Source organism: Schistocerca serialis, unplaced genomic scaffold (assembly GCF_023864345.2).
Source record: "Schistocerca serialis cubense isolate TAMUIC-IGC-003099 unplaced genomic scaffold, iqSchSeri2.2 HiC_scaffold_844, whole genome shotgun sequence".
In the NCBI taxonomy this organism is placed as follows: Eukaryota; Metazoa; Arthropoda; class Insecta; order Orthoptera; family Acrididae; genus Schistocerca; species Schistocerca serialis.
This window is the reverse complement of record NW_026048457.1, coordinates 41,496-57,046: the sequence shown is the minus strand read 5'-3', so window position 1 is coordinate 57,046 and position 15,551 is coordinate 41,496. Positions and strand designations below refer to the sequence as shown.

General features: G+C 47.2%; 4 non-coding genes across 4 annotated transcripts; all 4 read left to right on the top strand.

The window, feature by feature from the left end:
• The first annotated feature begins 1,642 nt into the window (after positions 1-1,642).
• On the top strand, positions 1,643-1,761 carry LOC126452277 (5S ribosomal RNA). Its single transcript, XR_007584586.1, has one exon. It is a non-coding gene; the product is annotated as a 5S ribosomal RNA (ribosomal RNA).
• Positions 1,762-5,238: 3,477 nt separating this feature from the next.
• Positions 5,239-5,357, top strand: LOC126452276 (5S ribosomal RNA). The gene has a single exon (XR_007584585.1). It is a non-coding gene; the product is annotated as a 5S ribosomal RNA (ribosomal RNA).
• Positions 5,358-8,833: 3,476 nt separating this feature from the next.
• On the top strand, positions 8,834-8,952 carry LOC126452275 (5S ribosomal RNA). The gene has a single exon (XR_007584584.1). It is a non-coding gene; the product is annotated as a 5S ribosomal RNA (ribosomal RNA).
• Positions 8,953-12,428: 3,476 nt separating this feature from the next.
• LOC126452274 (5S ribosomal RNA) lies at positions 12,429-12,547 on the top strand. The gene has a single exon (XR_007584583.1). It is a non-coding gene; the product is annotated as a 5S ribosomal RNA (ribosomal RNA).
• The last annotated feature ends 3,004 nt before the right edge of the window (positions 12,548-15,551 follow it).

Sequence of the window (15,551 nt, the reverse complement as noted above, 5' to 3'; positions counted from 1 at the left end):
AATTCAAAAAAAAATATATATATATATATAGAAATAACGCAAGCTTTGGAATTAAAAGACATAAAAAAAAAATCAAACAGGAAAATCTACATGAAGGACACTCAGTGAATAAACGTGTTGTAACTCGACCAAGAACTATCAAAAGAACAATCAGAACAGAAACCTTGACAGTTAATATCACCGTTCAATAATCAAGTACACCATTTAATGTAAAGACTTGTAATTGTTACAATTTGTAAATAAAAGTTTATATACGTTACAAAAAAAAAAAAAAAAGGTGCTGTTGGCTCTATCTAATTTTTTAATTTTTACGTCGCTACACCTGCCAGGCCTCTTTTTCATACTAACTTTCAGGTGTGACAAAGATGCTTCCACAAGCACTTTAAAGTACTGCACTAAACATAAGACACGAAATTACAGTAATGAACTCAGTTTGAGCAAGAATGCGCCGAGGAATAGTGCTAGGAACTCGTTGGAAATAACGAAACACTACGAATCGACAGATGTGTTCTTGAAATGCGTCAGAGCCTACTGTTTTGTAGCAGCGCTAAATTCGGAAAACTAACTAAATAAATGAAAAAAAAAAAAAATGAACCGTTTTCGTCCGATCACCCAAGTTAAGCAACAACGTTAGTATTCGGATCGGTGACTGCCTGGGACCTCTGGCTGTCTTCATATTTTGCTTTTTTGTCGCCACCACCACTGCCAGCCCTCTTTTTCAGATGTGACAACGATGTTTCCACAATGACTTAAATCTGTTGTAATAAACAAAAGATACGATATTAGGGATAGAAGAGTGTGCCAAGGAAGATTTCCAAAGAGTCTCTGGAAATAACAAAACAGTATGAAACGACAGAAATGTTGTGAAATACGTCAGGGCACATTGTTTTGTAGCAGTGCACAACTGCAAATTTGAAAACAACAATTTATCTTTCGCCGCTAGAAGAGATGGATGCTTTGTCGAACCTCCTGTGTCTTGTGTCCTTGTTTTCGCGCCTTTCCATGGCACGGCACAGCGCTGCTCTAGTAGCTCCGAACGGCCGCACGCGGCGTCTCGGACACGCCGGTTCGGCCCGCGCCCATCTCGCAGATGTTTGTCGTGCTTGTGCGGTCATATGGAGCGCGACCCGAGCGGCAGCGAGCGGCAGTCGAGCAGACCATCTCGCAGATGTTTGTCGTGCTTGTGCGGTCATATGGAGCGCGACCCGAGCGGCAGCGAGCGGCAGTCGAGCAAAGTCGGGACAAGTCGGGACGGAAGGGAAGGGAAGGGAAGGGAAGGGGAGGGGACACGACAGGCGAGGATGCAACGCGCAAATTACGCAAATATCTGGAAGCGCGGCGCGTGTCAGCCAGGTGAGAAAGCCTCCGCCGGTCCAGCAGGACACTGCCACACCCCGCGCAGTCCCCCCCGACGCCCGGCCCTGCGCCGGACAACAAGAACAAGGTGCGTCTCCCGCGAGTGTCGGAGGCCGCACGCACCAAACGAATGACAGGCGGTGCAACGAGCAGCTGTGTTGTGCGTGTCACCCACGTGGCGGTGGAAGGACGTGCTTTGCGTCAAATGTGCCACGGAAAACGGCGATTTCGTGTGTTGGGAGAAGGGACGAACGCTTCTTCTGCAGTGCGGCTACATTATAAGGACGCCAACGGCCATACCATGTTGAATACACCGGTTCTCGTCCGATCACCGAAGTTAAGCAACATCGGGCCCGGTTAGTACTTGGATGGGTGACCGCCTGGGAACACCGGGTATCATGGAATCCTTCGAAAAGGCTTCAGGTGCCAAAACGAATCCGAGGAAGACAGTGCTACTACCAATAGGCAACGGCAGACTGCGACCAGCGAGACAGTGGTACCGAGTGACAAACAACCATAGGGCACTCGGAGTGGAACTACAGCAGTGCCCTCTGAAAATGGCAGCACAAAACTGGCGCAGCGTCTTGAACACAACGAGAGGGCTCGTGAGGATACACGCGAACCGGAACCTGACGCTGAGCCAAAGAGTGCAGTTAGTAAACGAAACAATCCTGTCGAAAGCGTGGTACATGGCGCAAATACTATGTGCTCCGACGGAAATTGCGCGAGCGATAGGAAGTGCGGCGTACTACTTGCTGTGGAGGCGGGAAATCTTCAAGGTCTCCCAGGCGACGTGTTTCCTGTCAAGGGACGAAGGCGGACTTGGTCTGACTGACGTTAAGACGAAATGCGCGGCACTGCTTCTACACCGTGCGATGAAAATGGCAAACCAGAACAACAACAGTATAACGTCCAGCCTGATAAACCAATATAAACCTGAATCTGAAGAGGCTCCTGTAGACACCACGCACATACCATTCAAGTTGCGGCACATAAAACAGATGGCAATCGACAAGAGCTACATCACCGCGGTCGTTGCCAACCCACAGCAAAGAACGGCGAGGAACATCTACAGCGCTCTGAGGGGGAAGGCAAGAAAGTCCAAAATAGAGACGAGTTTTCCAGACCATGACTGGCCACAGGTCTGGAAGAATGTCTCGGAACGGACACTTCCTGAGCACGCCAGGGACACGTGGTATAAAATCATCCACAAAACAGTGCCGACAAACGAAAAACTGGCACGCATAAAAATGCGGGAATCCCCAAACTGCGAGCTCTGCAACCAGACCGACACCATCGAGCATCGTTTTGGCTGCAGAGAGAGCGGGGAAATATGGGCGACAGCGAGAAGAATGATCGCCCACATCAACAGAACCGACGAGAGGGCGATACATGTCTCAGCTGTCACTGTCCCGGACGCGAAGCCTTTCCCCAAAGCAAAACGCCTGGCCACAATGTGGATCATCGCCATGACGGCACACGCCATCGTCACGAAACGGCAGACCGACAAGGCGCAGTTCCTCACGGACCTGTGGGAGGAACACAGGAGGGCCAAACAACGCTCCAAGTACCGAGAGACCTTCCAGAACTTCCTGCAGGTCCCGCTGGACGCCGCCTTCCGAGACGCCTTCAACACGACGTGACCGACGCCCTCCCACAACACCCACACCCCAGTCGCTGAGGACTTCGCCCACCGATCCCTCCAAAGCCCCGACGGCAAGAATGGTGCAGCGCGGAAAGCGTTTTTTACGAAATGTGCACATAGTGAAAGTTTATATGTGAAGCAGTGCAAAAGTGAGTGACGTGTGCCAATTGTAGTGATACAGTGTCCAATTGCCACATAAAAGCAGGCAAGGAAATGGTCAGAGATAAATTTAGTGAAAAGGTTACAAAGTGCCCCAAGAAAACAACAAAATGTCATACAGTGTATTGCATGTAATTAATGTGTTCTCTCACTCACTCTCTCTCTCTCTCTCTCTCTCTCTCTCTCTCGCCACTCAAGGTACGCTTTTCCTTTCTCTTATGTTTTCAGTTTTTTTGCTTATTGACTTGTTTTTTTTTGTTTCATTGTTTTTTTTGTTTTTTATTTGTTTGTTTGTTGTTCCTTTTTGCTTTTTGTTTTGTTGTAAATCTCGGCCCATCATGTGCCAATCGTAGCATGCCTCTCTGCGACTAATAATCCCCGGCATTCACAAATTTAATCACATAGATGTTTCTGGTTTATAATCCCCTTTTTCGCCTCTGGGTACATATAGCAAACATGCCAAAATAGGTGCATTTCAAATAGCATAGAAGCAAATTTTTAATTTTCCCTTTTTTTCCATGTAAATTCAAAAAAAAAAAAATATATATATATAGAAATAACGCAAGCTTTGGAATTAAAAGACATAAAAAAAAAAAAATCAAACAGGAAAATCTACATGAAGGACACTCAGTGAATAAACGTGTTGTAACTCGACCAAGAACTATCAAAAGAACAATCAGAACAGAAACCTTGACAGTTAATATCACCGTTCAATAATCAAGTACACCATTTAATGTAAAGACTTGTAATTGTTACAATTTGTAAATAAAAGTTTATATACGTTACAAAAAAAAAAAAAAGGTGCTGTTGGCTCTATCTAATTTTTTAATTTTTACGTCGCTACACCTGCCAGGCCTCTTTTTCATACTAACTTTCAGGTGTGACAAAGATGCTTCCACAAGCACTTTAAAGTACTGCACTAAACATAAGACACGAAATTACAGTAATGAACTCAGTTTGAGCAAGAATGCGCCGAGGAATAGTGCTAGGAACTCGTTGGAAATAACGAAACACTACGAATCGACAGATGTGTTCTTGAAATGCGTCAGAGCCTACTGTTTTGTAGCAGCGCTAAATTCGGAAAACTAACTAAATAAATGAAAAAAAAAAAAAATGAACCGTTTTCGTCCGATCACCCAAGTTAAGCAACAACGTTAGTATTCGGATCGGTGACTGCCTGGGACCTCTGGCTGTCTTCATATTTTGCTTTTTTGTCGCCACCACCACTGCCAGCCCTCTTTTTCAGATGTGACAACGATGTTTCCACAATGACTTAAATCTGTTGTAATAAACAAAAGATACGATATTAGGGATAGAAGAGTGTGCCAAGGAAGATTTCCAAAGAGTCTCTGGAAATAACAAAACAGTATGAAACGACAGAAATGTTGTGAAATACGTCAGGGCACATTGTTTTGTAGCAGTGCACAACTGCAAATTTGAAAACAACAATTTATCTTTCGCCGCTAGAAGAGATGGATGCTTTGTCGAACCTCCTGTGTCTTGTGTCCTTGTTTTCGCGCCTTTCCATGGCACGGCACAGCGCTGCTCTAGTAGCTCCGAACGGCCGCACGCGGCGTCTCGGACACGCCGGTTCGGCCCGCGCCCATCTCGCAGATGTTTGTCGTGCTTGTGCGGTCATATGGAGCGCGACCCGAGCGGCAGCGAGCGGCAGTCGAGCAAAGTCGGGACGGAAGGGAAGGGAAGGGAAGGGAAGGGGAGGGGACACGACAGGCGAGGATGCAACGCGCAAATTACGCAAATATCTGGAAGCGCGGCGCGTGTCAGCCAGGTGAGAAAGCCTCCGCCGGTCCAGCAGGACACTGCCACACCCCGCGCAGTCCCCCCCGACGCCCGGCCCTGCGCCGGACAACAAGAACAAGGTGCGTCTCCCGCGAGTGTCGGAGGCCGCACGCACCAAACGAATGACAGGCGGTGCAACGAGCAGCTGTGTTGTGCGTGTCACCCACGTGGCGGTGGAAGGACGTGCTTTGCGTCAAATGTGCCACGGAAAACGGCGATTTCGTGTGTTGGGAGAAGGGACGAACGCTTCTTCTGCAGTGCGGCTACATTATAAGGACGCCAACGGCCATACCATGTTGAATACACCGGTTCTCGTCCGATCACCGAAGTTAAGCAACATCGGGCCCGGTTAGTACTTGGATGGGTGACCGCCTGGGAACACCGGGTATCATGGAATCCTTCGAAAAGGCTTCAGGTGCCAAAACGAATCCGAGGAAGACAGTGCTACTACCAATAGGCAACGGCAGACTGCGACCAGCGAGACAGTGGTACCGAGTGACAAACAACCATAGGGCACTCGGAGTGGAACTACAGCAGTGCCCTCTGAAAATGGCAGCACAAAACTGGCGCAGCGTCTTGAACACAACGAGAGGGCTCGTGAGGATACACGCGAACCGGAACCTGACGCTGAGCCAAAGAGTGCAGTTAGTAAACGAAACAATCCTGTCGAAAGCGTGGTACATGGCGCAAATACTATGTGCTCCGACGGAAATTGCGCGAGCGATAGGAAGTGCGGCGTACTACTTGCTGTGGAGGCGGGAAATCTTCAAGGTCTCCCAGGCGACGTGTTTCCTGTCAAGGGACGAAGGCGGACTTGGTCTGACTGACGTTAAGACGAAATGCGCGGCACTGCTTCTACACCGTGCGATGAAAATGGCAAACCAGAACAACAACAGTATAACGTCCAGCCTGATAAACCAATATAAACCTGAATCTGAAGAGGCTCCTGTAGACACCACGCACATACCATTCAAGTTGCGGCACATAAAACAGATGGCAATCGACAAGAGCTACATCACCGCGGTCGTTGCCAACCCACAGCAAAGAACGGCGAGGAACATCTACAGCGCTCTGAGGGGGAAGGCAAGAAAGTCCAAAATAGAGACGAGTTTTCCAGACCATGACTGGCCACAGGTCTGGAAGAATGTCTCGGAACGGACACTTCCTGAGCACGCCAGGGACACGTGGTATAAAATCATCCACAAAACAGTGCCGACAAACGAAAAACTGGCACGCATAAAAATGCGGGAATCCCCAAACTGCGAGCTCTGCAACCAGACCGACACCATCGAGCATCGTTTTGGCTGCAGAGAGAGCGGGGAAATATGGGCGACAGCGAGAAGAATGATCGCCCACATCAACAGAACCGACGAGAGGGCGATACATGTCTCAGCTGTCACTGTCCCGGACGCGAAGCCTTTCCCCAAAGCAAAACGCCTGGCCACAATGTGGATCATCGCCATGACGGCACACGCCATCGTCACGAAACGGCAGACCGACAAGGCGCAGTTCCTCACGGACCTGTGGGAGGAACACAGGAGGGCCAAACAACGCTCCAAGTACCGAGAGACCTTCCAGAACTTCCTGCAGGTCCCGCTGGACGCCGCCTTCCGAGACGCCTTCAACACGACGTGACCGACGCCCTCCCACAACACCCACACCCCAGTCGCTGAGGACTTCGCCCACCGATCCCTCCAAAGCCCCGACGGCAAGAATGGTGCAGCGCGGAAAGCGTTTTTTACGAAATGTGCACATAGTGAAAGTTTATATGTGAAGCAGTGCAAAAGTGAGTGACGTGTGCCAATTGTAGTGATACAGTGTCCAATTGCCACATAAAAGCAGGCAAGGAAATGGTCAGAGATAAATTTAGTGAAAAGGTTACAAAGTGCCCCAAGAAAACAACAAAATGTCATACAGTGTATTGCATGTAATTAATGTGTTCTCTCACTCACTCTCTCTCTCTCTCTCTCTCTCTCTCTCTCGCCACTCAAGGTACGCTTTTCCTTTCTCTTATGTTTTCAGTTTTTTTGCTTATTGACTTGTTTTTTTTTGTTTCATTGTTTTTTTTGTTTTTTATTTGTTTGTTTGTTGTTCCTTTTTGCTTTTTGTTTTGTTGTAAATCTCGGCCCATCATGTGCCAATCGTAGCATGCCTCTCTGCGACTAATAATCCCCGGCATTCACAAATTTAATCACATAGATGTTTCTGGTTTATAATCCCCTTTTTCGCCTCTGGGTACATATAGCAAACATGCCAAAATAGGTGCATTTCAAATAGCATAGAAGCAAATTTTTAATTTTCCCTTTTTTTCCATGTAAATTCAAAAAAAAAAAAAAATATATATATAGAAATAACGCAAGCTTTGGAATTAAAAGACATAAAAAAAAAAAATCAAACAGGAAAATCTACATGAAGGACACTCAGTGAATAAACGTGTTGTAACTCGACCAAGAACTATCAAAAGAACAATCAGAACAGAAACCTTGACAGTTAATATCACCGTTCAATAATCAAGTACACCATTTAATGTAAAGACTTGTAATTGTTACAATTTGTAAATAAAAGTTTATATACGTTACAAAAAAAAAAAAGGTGCTGTTGGCTCTATCTAATTTTTTAATTTTTACGTCGCTACACCTGCCAGGCCTCTTTTTCATACTAACTTTCAGGTGTGACAAAGATGCTTCCACAAGCACTTTAAAGTACTGCACTAAACATAAGACACGAAATTACAGTAATGAACTCAGTTTGAGCAAGAATGCGCCGAGGAATAGTGCTAGGAACTCGTTGGAAATAACGAAACACTACGAATCGACAGATGTGTTCTTGAAATGCGTCAGAGCCTACTGTTTTGTAGCAGCGCTAAATTCGGAAAACTAACTAAATAAATGAAAAAAAAAAAAAAAAAATGAACCGTTTTCGTCCGATCACCCAAGTTAAGCAACAACGTTAGTATTCGGATCGGTGACTGCCTGGGACCTCTGGCTGTCTTCATATTTTGCTTTTTTGTCGCCACCACCACTGCCAGCCCTCTTTTTCAGATGTGACAACGATGTTTCCACAATGACTTAAATCTGTTGTAATAAACAAAAGATACGATATTAGGGATAGAAGAGTGTGCCAAGGAAGATTTCCAAAGAGTCTCTGGAAATAACAAAACAGTATGAAACGACAGAAATGTTGTGAAATACGTCAGGGCACATTGTTTTGTAGCAGTGCACAACTGCAAATTTGAAAACAACAATTTATCTTTCGCCGCTAGAAGAGATGGATGCTTTGTCGAACCTCCTGTGTCTTGTGTCCTTGTTTTCGCGCCTTTCCATGGCACGGCACAGCGCTGCTCTAGTAGCTCCGAACGGCCGCACGCGGCGTCTCGGACACGCCGGTTCGGCCCGCGCCCATCTCGCAGATGTTTGTCGTGCTTGTGCGGTCATATGGAGCGCGACCCGAGCGGCAGCGAGCGGCAGTCGAGCAAAGTCGGGACGGAAGGGAAGGGAAGGGAAGGGAAGGGGAGGGGACACGACAGGCGAGGATGCAACGCGCAAATTACGCAAATATCTGGAAGCGCGGCGCGTGTCAGCCAGGTGAGAAAGCCTCCGCCGGTCCAGCAGGACACTGCCACACCCCGCGCAGTCCCCCCCGACGCCCGGCCCTGCGCCGGACAACAAGAACAAGGTGCGTCTCCCGCGAGTGTCGGAGGCCGCACGCACCAAACGAATGACAGGCGGTGCAACGAGCAGCTGTGTTGTGCGTGTCACCCACGTGGCGGTGGAAGGACGTGCTTTGCGTCAAATGTGCCACGGAAAACGGCGATTTCGTGTGTTGGGAGAAGGGACGAACGCTTCTTCTGCAGTGCGGCTACATTATAAGGACGCCAACGGCCATACCATGTTGAATACACCGGTTCTCGTCCGATCACCGAAGTTAAGCAACATCGGGCCCGGTTAGTACTTGGATGGGTGACCGCCTGGGAACACCGGGTATCATGGAATCCTTCGAAAAGGCTTCAGGTGCCAAAACGAATCCGAGGAAGACAGTGCTACTACCAATAGGCAACGGCAGACTGCGACCAGCGAGACAGTGGTACCGAGTGACAAACAACCATAGGGCACTCGGAGTGGAACTACAGCAGTGCCCTCTGAAAATGGCAGCACAAAACTGGCGCAGCGTCTTGAACACAACGAGAGGGCTCGTGAGGATACACGCGAACCGGAACCTGACGCTGAGCCAAAGAGTGCAGTTAGTAAACGAAACAATCCTGTCGAAAGCGTGGTACATGGCGCAAATACTATGTGCTCCGACGGAAATTGCGCGAGCGATAGGAAGTGCGGCGTACTACTTGCTGTGGAGGCGGGAAATCTTCAAGGTCTCCCAGGCGACGTGTTTCCTGTCAAGGGACGAAGGCGGACTTGGTCTGACTGACGTTAAGACGAAATGCGCGGCACTGCTTCTACACCGTGCGATGAAAATGGCAAACCAGAACAACAACAGTATAACGTCCAGCCTGATAAACCAATATAAACCTGAATCTGAAGAGGCTCCTGTAGACACCACGCACATACCATTCAAGTTGCGGCACATAAAACAGATGGCAATCGACAAGAGCTACATCACCGCGGTCGTTGCCAACCCACAGCAAAGAACGGCGAGGAACATCTACAGCGCTCTGAGGGGGAAGGCAAGAAAGTCCAAAATAGAGACGAGTTTTCCAGACCATGACTGGCCACAGGTCTGGAAGAATGTCTCGGAACGGACACTTCCTGAGCACGCCAGGGACACGTGGTATAAAATCATCCACAAAACAGTGCCGACAAACGAAAAACTGGCACGCATAAAAATGCGGGAATCCCCAAACTGCGAGCTCTGCAACCAGACCGACACCATCGAGCATCGTTTTGGCTGCAGAGAGAGCGGGGAAATATGGGCGACAGCGAGAAGAATGATCGCCCACATCAACAGAACCGACGAGAGGGCGATACATGTCTCAGCTGTCACTGTCCCGGACGCGAAGCCTTTCCCCAAAGCAAAACGCCTGGCCACAATGTGGATCATCGCCATGACGGCACACGCCATCGTCACGAAACGGCAGACCGACAAGGCGCAGTTCCTCACGGACCTGTGGGAGGAACACAGGAGGGCCAAACAACGCTCCAAGTACCGAGAGACCTTCCAGAACTTCCTGCAGGTCCCGCTGGACGCCGCCTTCCGAGACGCCTTCAACACGACGTGACCGACGCCCTCCCACAACACCCACACCCCAGTCGCTGAGGACTTCGCCCACCGATCCCTCCAAAGCCCCGACGGCAAGAATGGTGCAGCGCGGAAAGCGTTTTTTACGAAATGTGCACATAGTGAAAGTTTATATGTGAAGCAGTGCAAAAGTGAGTGACGTGTGCCAATTGTAGTGATACAGTGTCCAATTGCCACATAAAAGCAGGCAAGGAAATGGTCAGAGATAAATTTAGTGAAAAGGTTACAAAGTGCCCCAAGAAAACAACAAAATGTCATACAGTGTATTGCATGTAATTAATGTGTTCTCTCACTCACTCTCTCTCTCTCTCTCTCTCTCTCTCTCTCTCGCCACTCAAGGTACGCTTTTCCTTTCTCTTATGTTTTCAGTTTTTTTGCTTATTGACTTGTTTTTTTTTGTTTCATTGTTTTTTTTGTTTTTTATTTGTTTGTTTGTTGTTCCTTTTTGCTTTTTGTTTTGTTGTAAATCTCGGCCCATCATGTGCCAATCGTAGCATGCCTCTCTGCGACTAATAATCCCCGGCATTCACAAATTTAATCACATAGATGTTTCTGGTTTATAATCCCCTTTTTCGCCTCTGGGTACATATAGCAAACATGCCAAAATAGGTGCATTTCAAATAGCATAGAAGCAAATTTTTAATTTTCCCTTTTTTTCCATGTAAATTCAAAAAAAAAAAAATATATATATATAGAAATAACGCAAGCTTTGGAATTAAAAGACATAAAAAAAAAAATCAAACAGGAAAATCTACATGAAGGACACTCAGTGAATAAACGTGTTGTAACTCGACCAAGAACTATCAAAAGAACAATCAGAACAGAAACCTTGACAGTTAATATCACCGTTCAATAATCAAGTACACCATTTAATGTAAAGACTTGTAATTGTTACAATTTGTAAATAAAAGTTTATATACGTTACAAAAAAAAAAAAAAGGTGCTGTTGGCTCTATCTAATTTTTTAATTTTTACGTCGCTACACCTGCCAGGCCTCTTTTTCATACTAACTTTCAGGTGTGACAAAGATGCTTCCACAAGCACTTTAAAGTACTGCACTAAACATAAGACACGAAATTACAGTAATGAACTCAGTTTGAGCAAGAATGCGCCGAGGAATAGTGCTAGGAACTCGTTGGAAATAACGAAACACTACGAATCGACAGATGTGTTCTTGAAATGCGTCAGAGCCTACTGTTTTGTAGCAGCGCTAAATTCGGAAAACTAACTAAATAAATGAAAAAAAAAAAAAAATGAACCGTTTTCGTCCGATCACCCAAGTTAAGCAACAACGTTAGTATTCGGATCGGTGACTGCCTGGGACCTCTGGCTGTCTTCATATTTTGCTTTTTTGTCGCCACCACCACTGCCAGCCCTCTTTTTCAGAAGTGACAACGATGTTTCCACAATGACTTAAATCTGTTGTAATAAACAAAAGATACGATATTAGGGATAGAAGAGTGTGCCAAGGAAGATTTCCAAAGAGTCTCTGGAAATAACAAAACAGTATGAAACGACAGAAATGTTGTGAAATACGTCAGGGCACATTGTTTTGTAGCAGTGCACAACTGCAAATTTGAAAACAACAATTTATCTTTCGCCGCTAGAAGAGATGGATGCTTTGTCGAACCTCCTGTGTCTTGTGTCCTTGTTTTCGCGCCTTTCCATGGCACGGCACAGCGCTGCTCTAGTAGCTCCGAACGGCCGCACGCGGCGTCTCGGACACGCCGGTTCGGCCCGCGCCCATCTCGCAGATGTTTGTCGTGCTTGTGCGGTCATATGGAGCGCGACCCGAGCGGCAGCGAGCGGCAGTCGAGCAAAGTCGGGACGGAAGGGAAGGGAAGGGAAGGGAAGGGGAGGGGACACGACAGGCGAGGATGCAACGCGCAAATTACGCAAATATCTGGAAGCGCGGCGCGTGTCAGCCAGGTGAGAAAGCCTCCGCCGGTCCAGCAGGACACTGCCACACCCCGCGCAGTCCCCCCCGACGCCCGGCCCTGCGCCGGACAACAAGAACAAGGTGCGTCTCCCGCGAGTGTCGGAGGCCGCACGCACCAAACGAATGACAGGCGGTGCAACGAGCAGCTGTGTTGTGCGTGTCACCCACGTGGCGGTGGAAGGACGTGCTTTGCGTCAAATGTGCCACGGAAAACGGCGATTTCGTGTGTTGGGAGAAGGGACGAACGCTTCTTCTGCAGTGCGGCTACATTATAAGGACGCCAACGGCCATACCATGTTGAATACACCGGTTCTCGTCCGATCACCGAAGTTAAGCAACATCGGGCCCGGTTAGTACTTGGATGGGTGACCGCCTGGGAACACCGGGTATCATGGAATCCTTCGAAAAGGCTTCAGGTGCCAAAACGAATCCGAGGAAGACAGTGCTACTACCAATAGGCAACGGCAGACTGCGACCAGCGAGACAGTGGTACCGAGTGACAAACAACCATAGGGCACTCGGAGTGGAACTACAGCAGTGCCCTCTGAAAATGGCAGCACAAAACTGGCGCAGCGTCTTGAACACAACGAGAGGGCTCGTGAGGATACACGCGAACCGGAACCTGACGCTGAGCCAAAGAGTGCAGTTAGTAAACGAAACAATCCTGTCGAAAGCGTGGTACATGGCGCAAATACTATGTGCTCCGACGGAAATTGCGCGAGCGATAGGAAGTGCGGCGTACTACTTGCTGTGGAGGCGGGAAATCTTCAAGGTCTCCCAGGCGACGTGTTTCCTGTCAAGGGACGAAGGCGGACTTGGTCTGACTGACGTTAAGACGAAATGCGCGGCACTGCTTCTACACCGTGCGATGAAAATGGCAAACCAGAACAACAACAGTATAACGTCCAGCCTGATAAACCAATATAAACCTGAATCTGAAGAGGCTCCTGTAGACACCACGCACATACCATTCAAGTTGCGGCACATAAAACAGATGGCAATCGACAAGAGCTACATCGCCGCGGTCGTTGCCAACCCACAGCAAAGAACGGCGAGGAACATCTACAGCGCTCTGAGGGGGAAGGCAAGAAAGTCCAAAATAGAGACGAGTTTTCCAGACCATGACTGGCCACAGGTCTGGAAGAATGTCTCGGAACGGACACTTCCTGAGCACGCCAGGGACACGTGGTATAAAATCATCCACAAAACAGTGCCGACAAACGAAAAACTGGCACGCATAAAAATGCGGGAATCCCCAAACTGCGAGCTCTGCAACCAGACCGACACCATCGAGCATCGTTTTGGCTGCAGAGAGAGCGGGGAAATATGGGCGACAGCGAGAAGAATGATCGCCCACATCAACAGAACCGACGAGAGGGCGATACATGTCTCAGCTGTCACTGTCCCGGACGCGAAGCCTTTCCCCAAAGCAAAACGCCTGGCCACAATGTGGATCATCGCCATGACGGCACACGCCATCGTCACGAAACGGCAGACCGACAAGGCGCAGTTCCTCACGGACCTGTGGGAGGAACACAGGAGGGCCAAACAACGCTCCAAGTACCGAGAGACCTTCCAGAACTTCCTGCAGGTCCCGCTGGACGCCGCCTTCCGAGACGCCTTCAACACGACGTGACCGACGCCCTCCCACAACACCCACACCCCAGTCGCTGAGGACTTCGCCCACCGATCCCTCCAAAGCCCCGACGGCAAGAATGGTGCAGCGCGGAAAGCGTTTTTTACGAAATGTGCACATAGTGAAAGTTTATATGTGAAGCAGTGCAAAAGTGAGTGACGTGTGCCAATTGTAGTGATACAGTGTCCAATTGCCACATAAAAGCAGGCAAGGAAATGGTCAGAGATAAATTTAGTGAAAAGGTTACAAAGTGCCCCAAGAAAACAACAAAATGTCATACAGTGTATTGCATGTAATTAATGTGTTCTCTCACTCACTCTCTCTCTCTCTCTCTCTCTCTCTCTCTCTCGCCACTCAAGGTACGCTTTTCCTTTCTCTTATGTTTTCAGTTTTTTTGCTTATTGACTTGTTTTTTTTTGTTTCATTGTTTTTTTTGTTTTTTATTTGTTTGTTTGTTGTTCCTTTTTGCTTTTTGTTTTGTTGTAAATCTCGGCCCATCATGTGCCAATCGTAGCATGCCTCTCTGCGACTAATAATCCCCGGCATTCACAAATTTAATCACATAGATGTTTCTGGTTTATAATCCCCTTTTTCGCCTCTGGGTACATATAGCAAACATGCCAAAATAGGTGCATTTCAAATAGCATAGAAGCAAATTTTTAATTTTCCCTTTTTTTCCATGTAAATTCAAAAAAAAAAAATATATATATATAGAAATAACGCAAGCTTTGGAATTAAAAGACATAAAAAAAAAAATCAAACAGGAAAATCTACATGAAGGACACTCAGTGAATAAACGTGTTGTAACTCGACCAAGAACTATCAAAAGAACAATCAGAACAGAAACCTTGACAGTTAATATCACCGTTCAATAATCAAGTACACCATTTAATGTAAAGACTTGTAATTGTTACAATTTGTAAATAAAAGTTTATATACGTTACAAAAAAAAAAAAAAAGGTGCTGTTGGCTCTATCTAATTTTTTAATTTTTACGTCGCTACACCTGCCAGGCCTCTTTTTCATACTAACTTTCAGGTGTGACAAAGATGCTTCCACAAGCACTTTAAAGTACTGCACTAAACATAAGACACGAAATTACAGTAATGAACTCAGTTTGAGCAAGAATGCGCCGAGGAATAGTGCTAGGAACTCGTTGGAAATAACGAAACACTACGAATCGACAGATGTGTTCTTGAAATGCGTCAGAGCCTACTGTTTTGTAGCAGCGCTAAATTCGGAAAACTAACTAAATAAATGAAAAAAAAAAAAAAAATGAACCGTTTTCGTCCGATCACCCAAGTTAAGCAACAACGTTAGTATTCGGATCGGTGACTGCCTGGGACCTCTGGCTGTCTTCATATTTTGCTTTTTTGTCGCCACCACCACTGCCAGCCCTCTTTTTCAGAAGTGACAACGATGTTTCCACAATGACTTAAATCTGTTGTAATAAACAAAAGATACGATATTAGGGATAGAAGAGTGTGCCAAGGAAGATTTCCAAAGAGTCTCTGGAAATAACAAAACAGTATGAAACGACAGAAATGTTGTGAAATACGTCAGGGCACATTGTTTTGTAGCAGTGCACAACTGCAAATTTGAAAACAACAATTTATCTTTCGCCGCTAGAAGAGATGGATGCTTTGTCGAACCTCCTGTGTCTTGTGTCCTTGTTTTCGCGCCTTTCCATGGCACGGCACAGCGCTGCTCTAGTAGCTCCGAACGGCCGCACGCGGCGTCTCGGACACGCCGGTTCGGCCCGCGCCC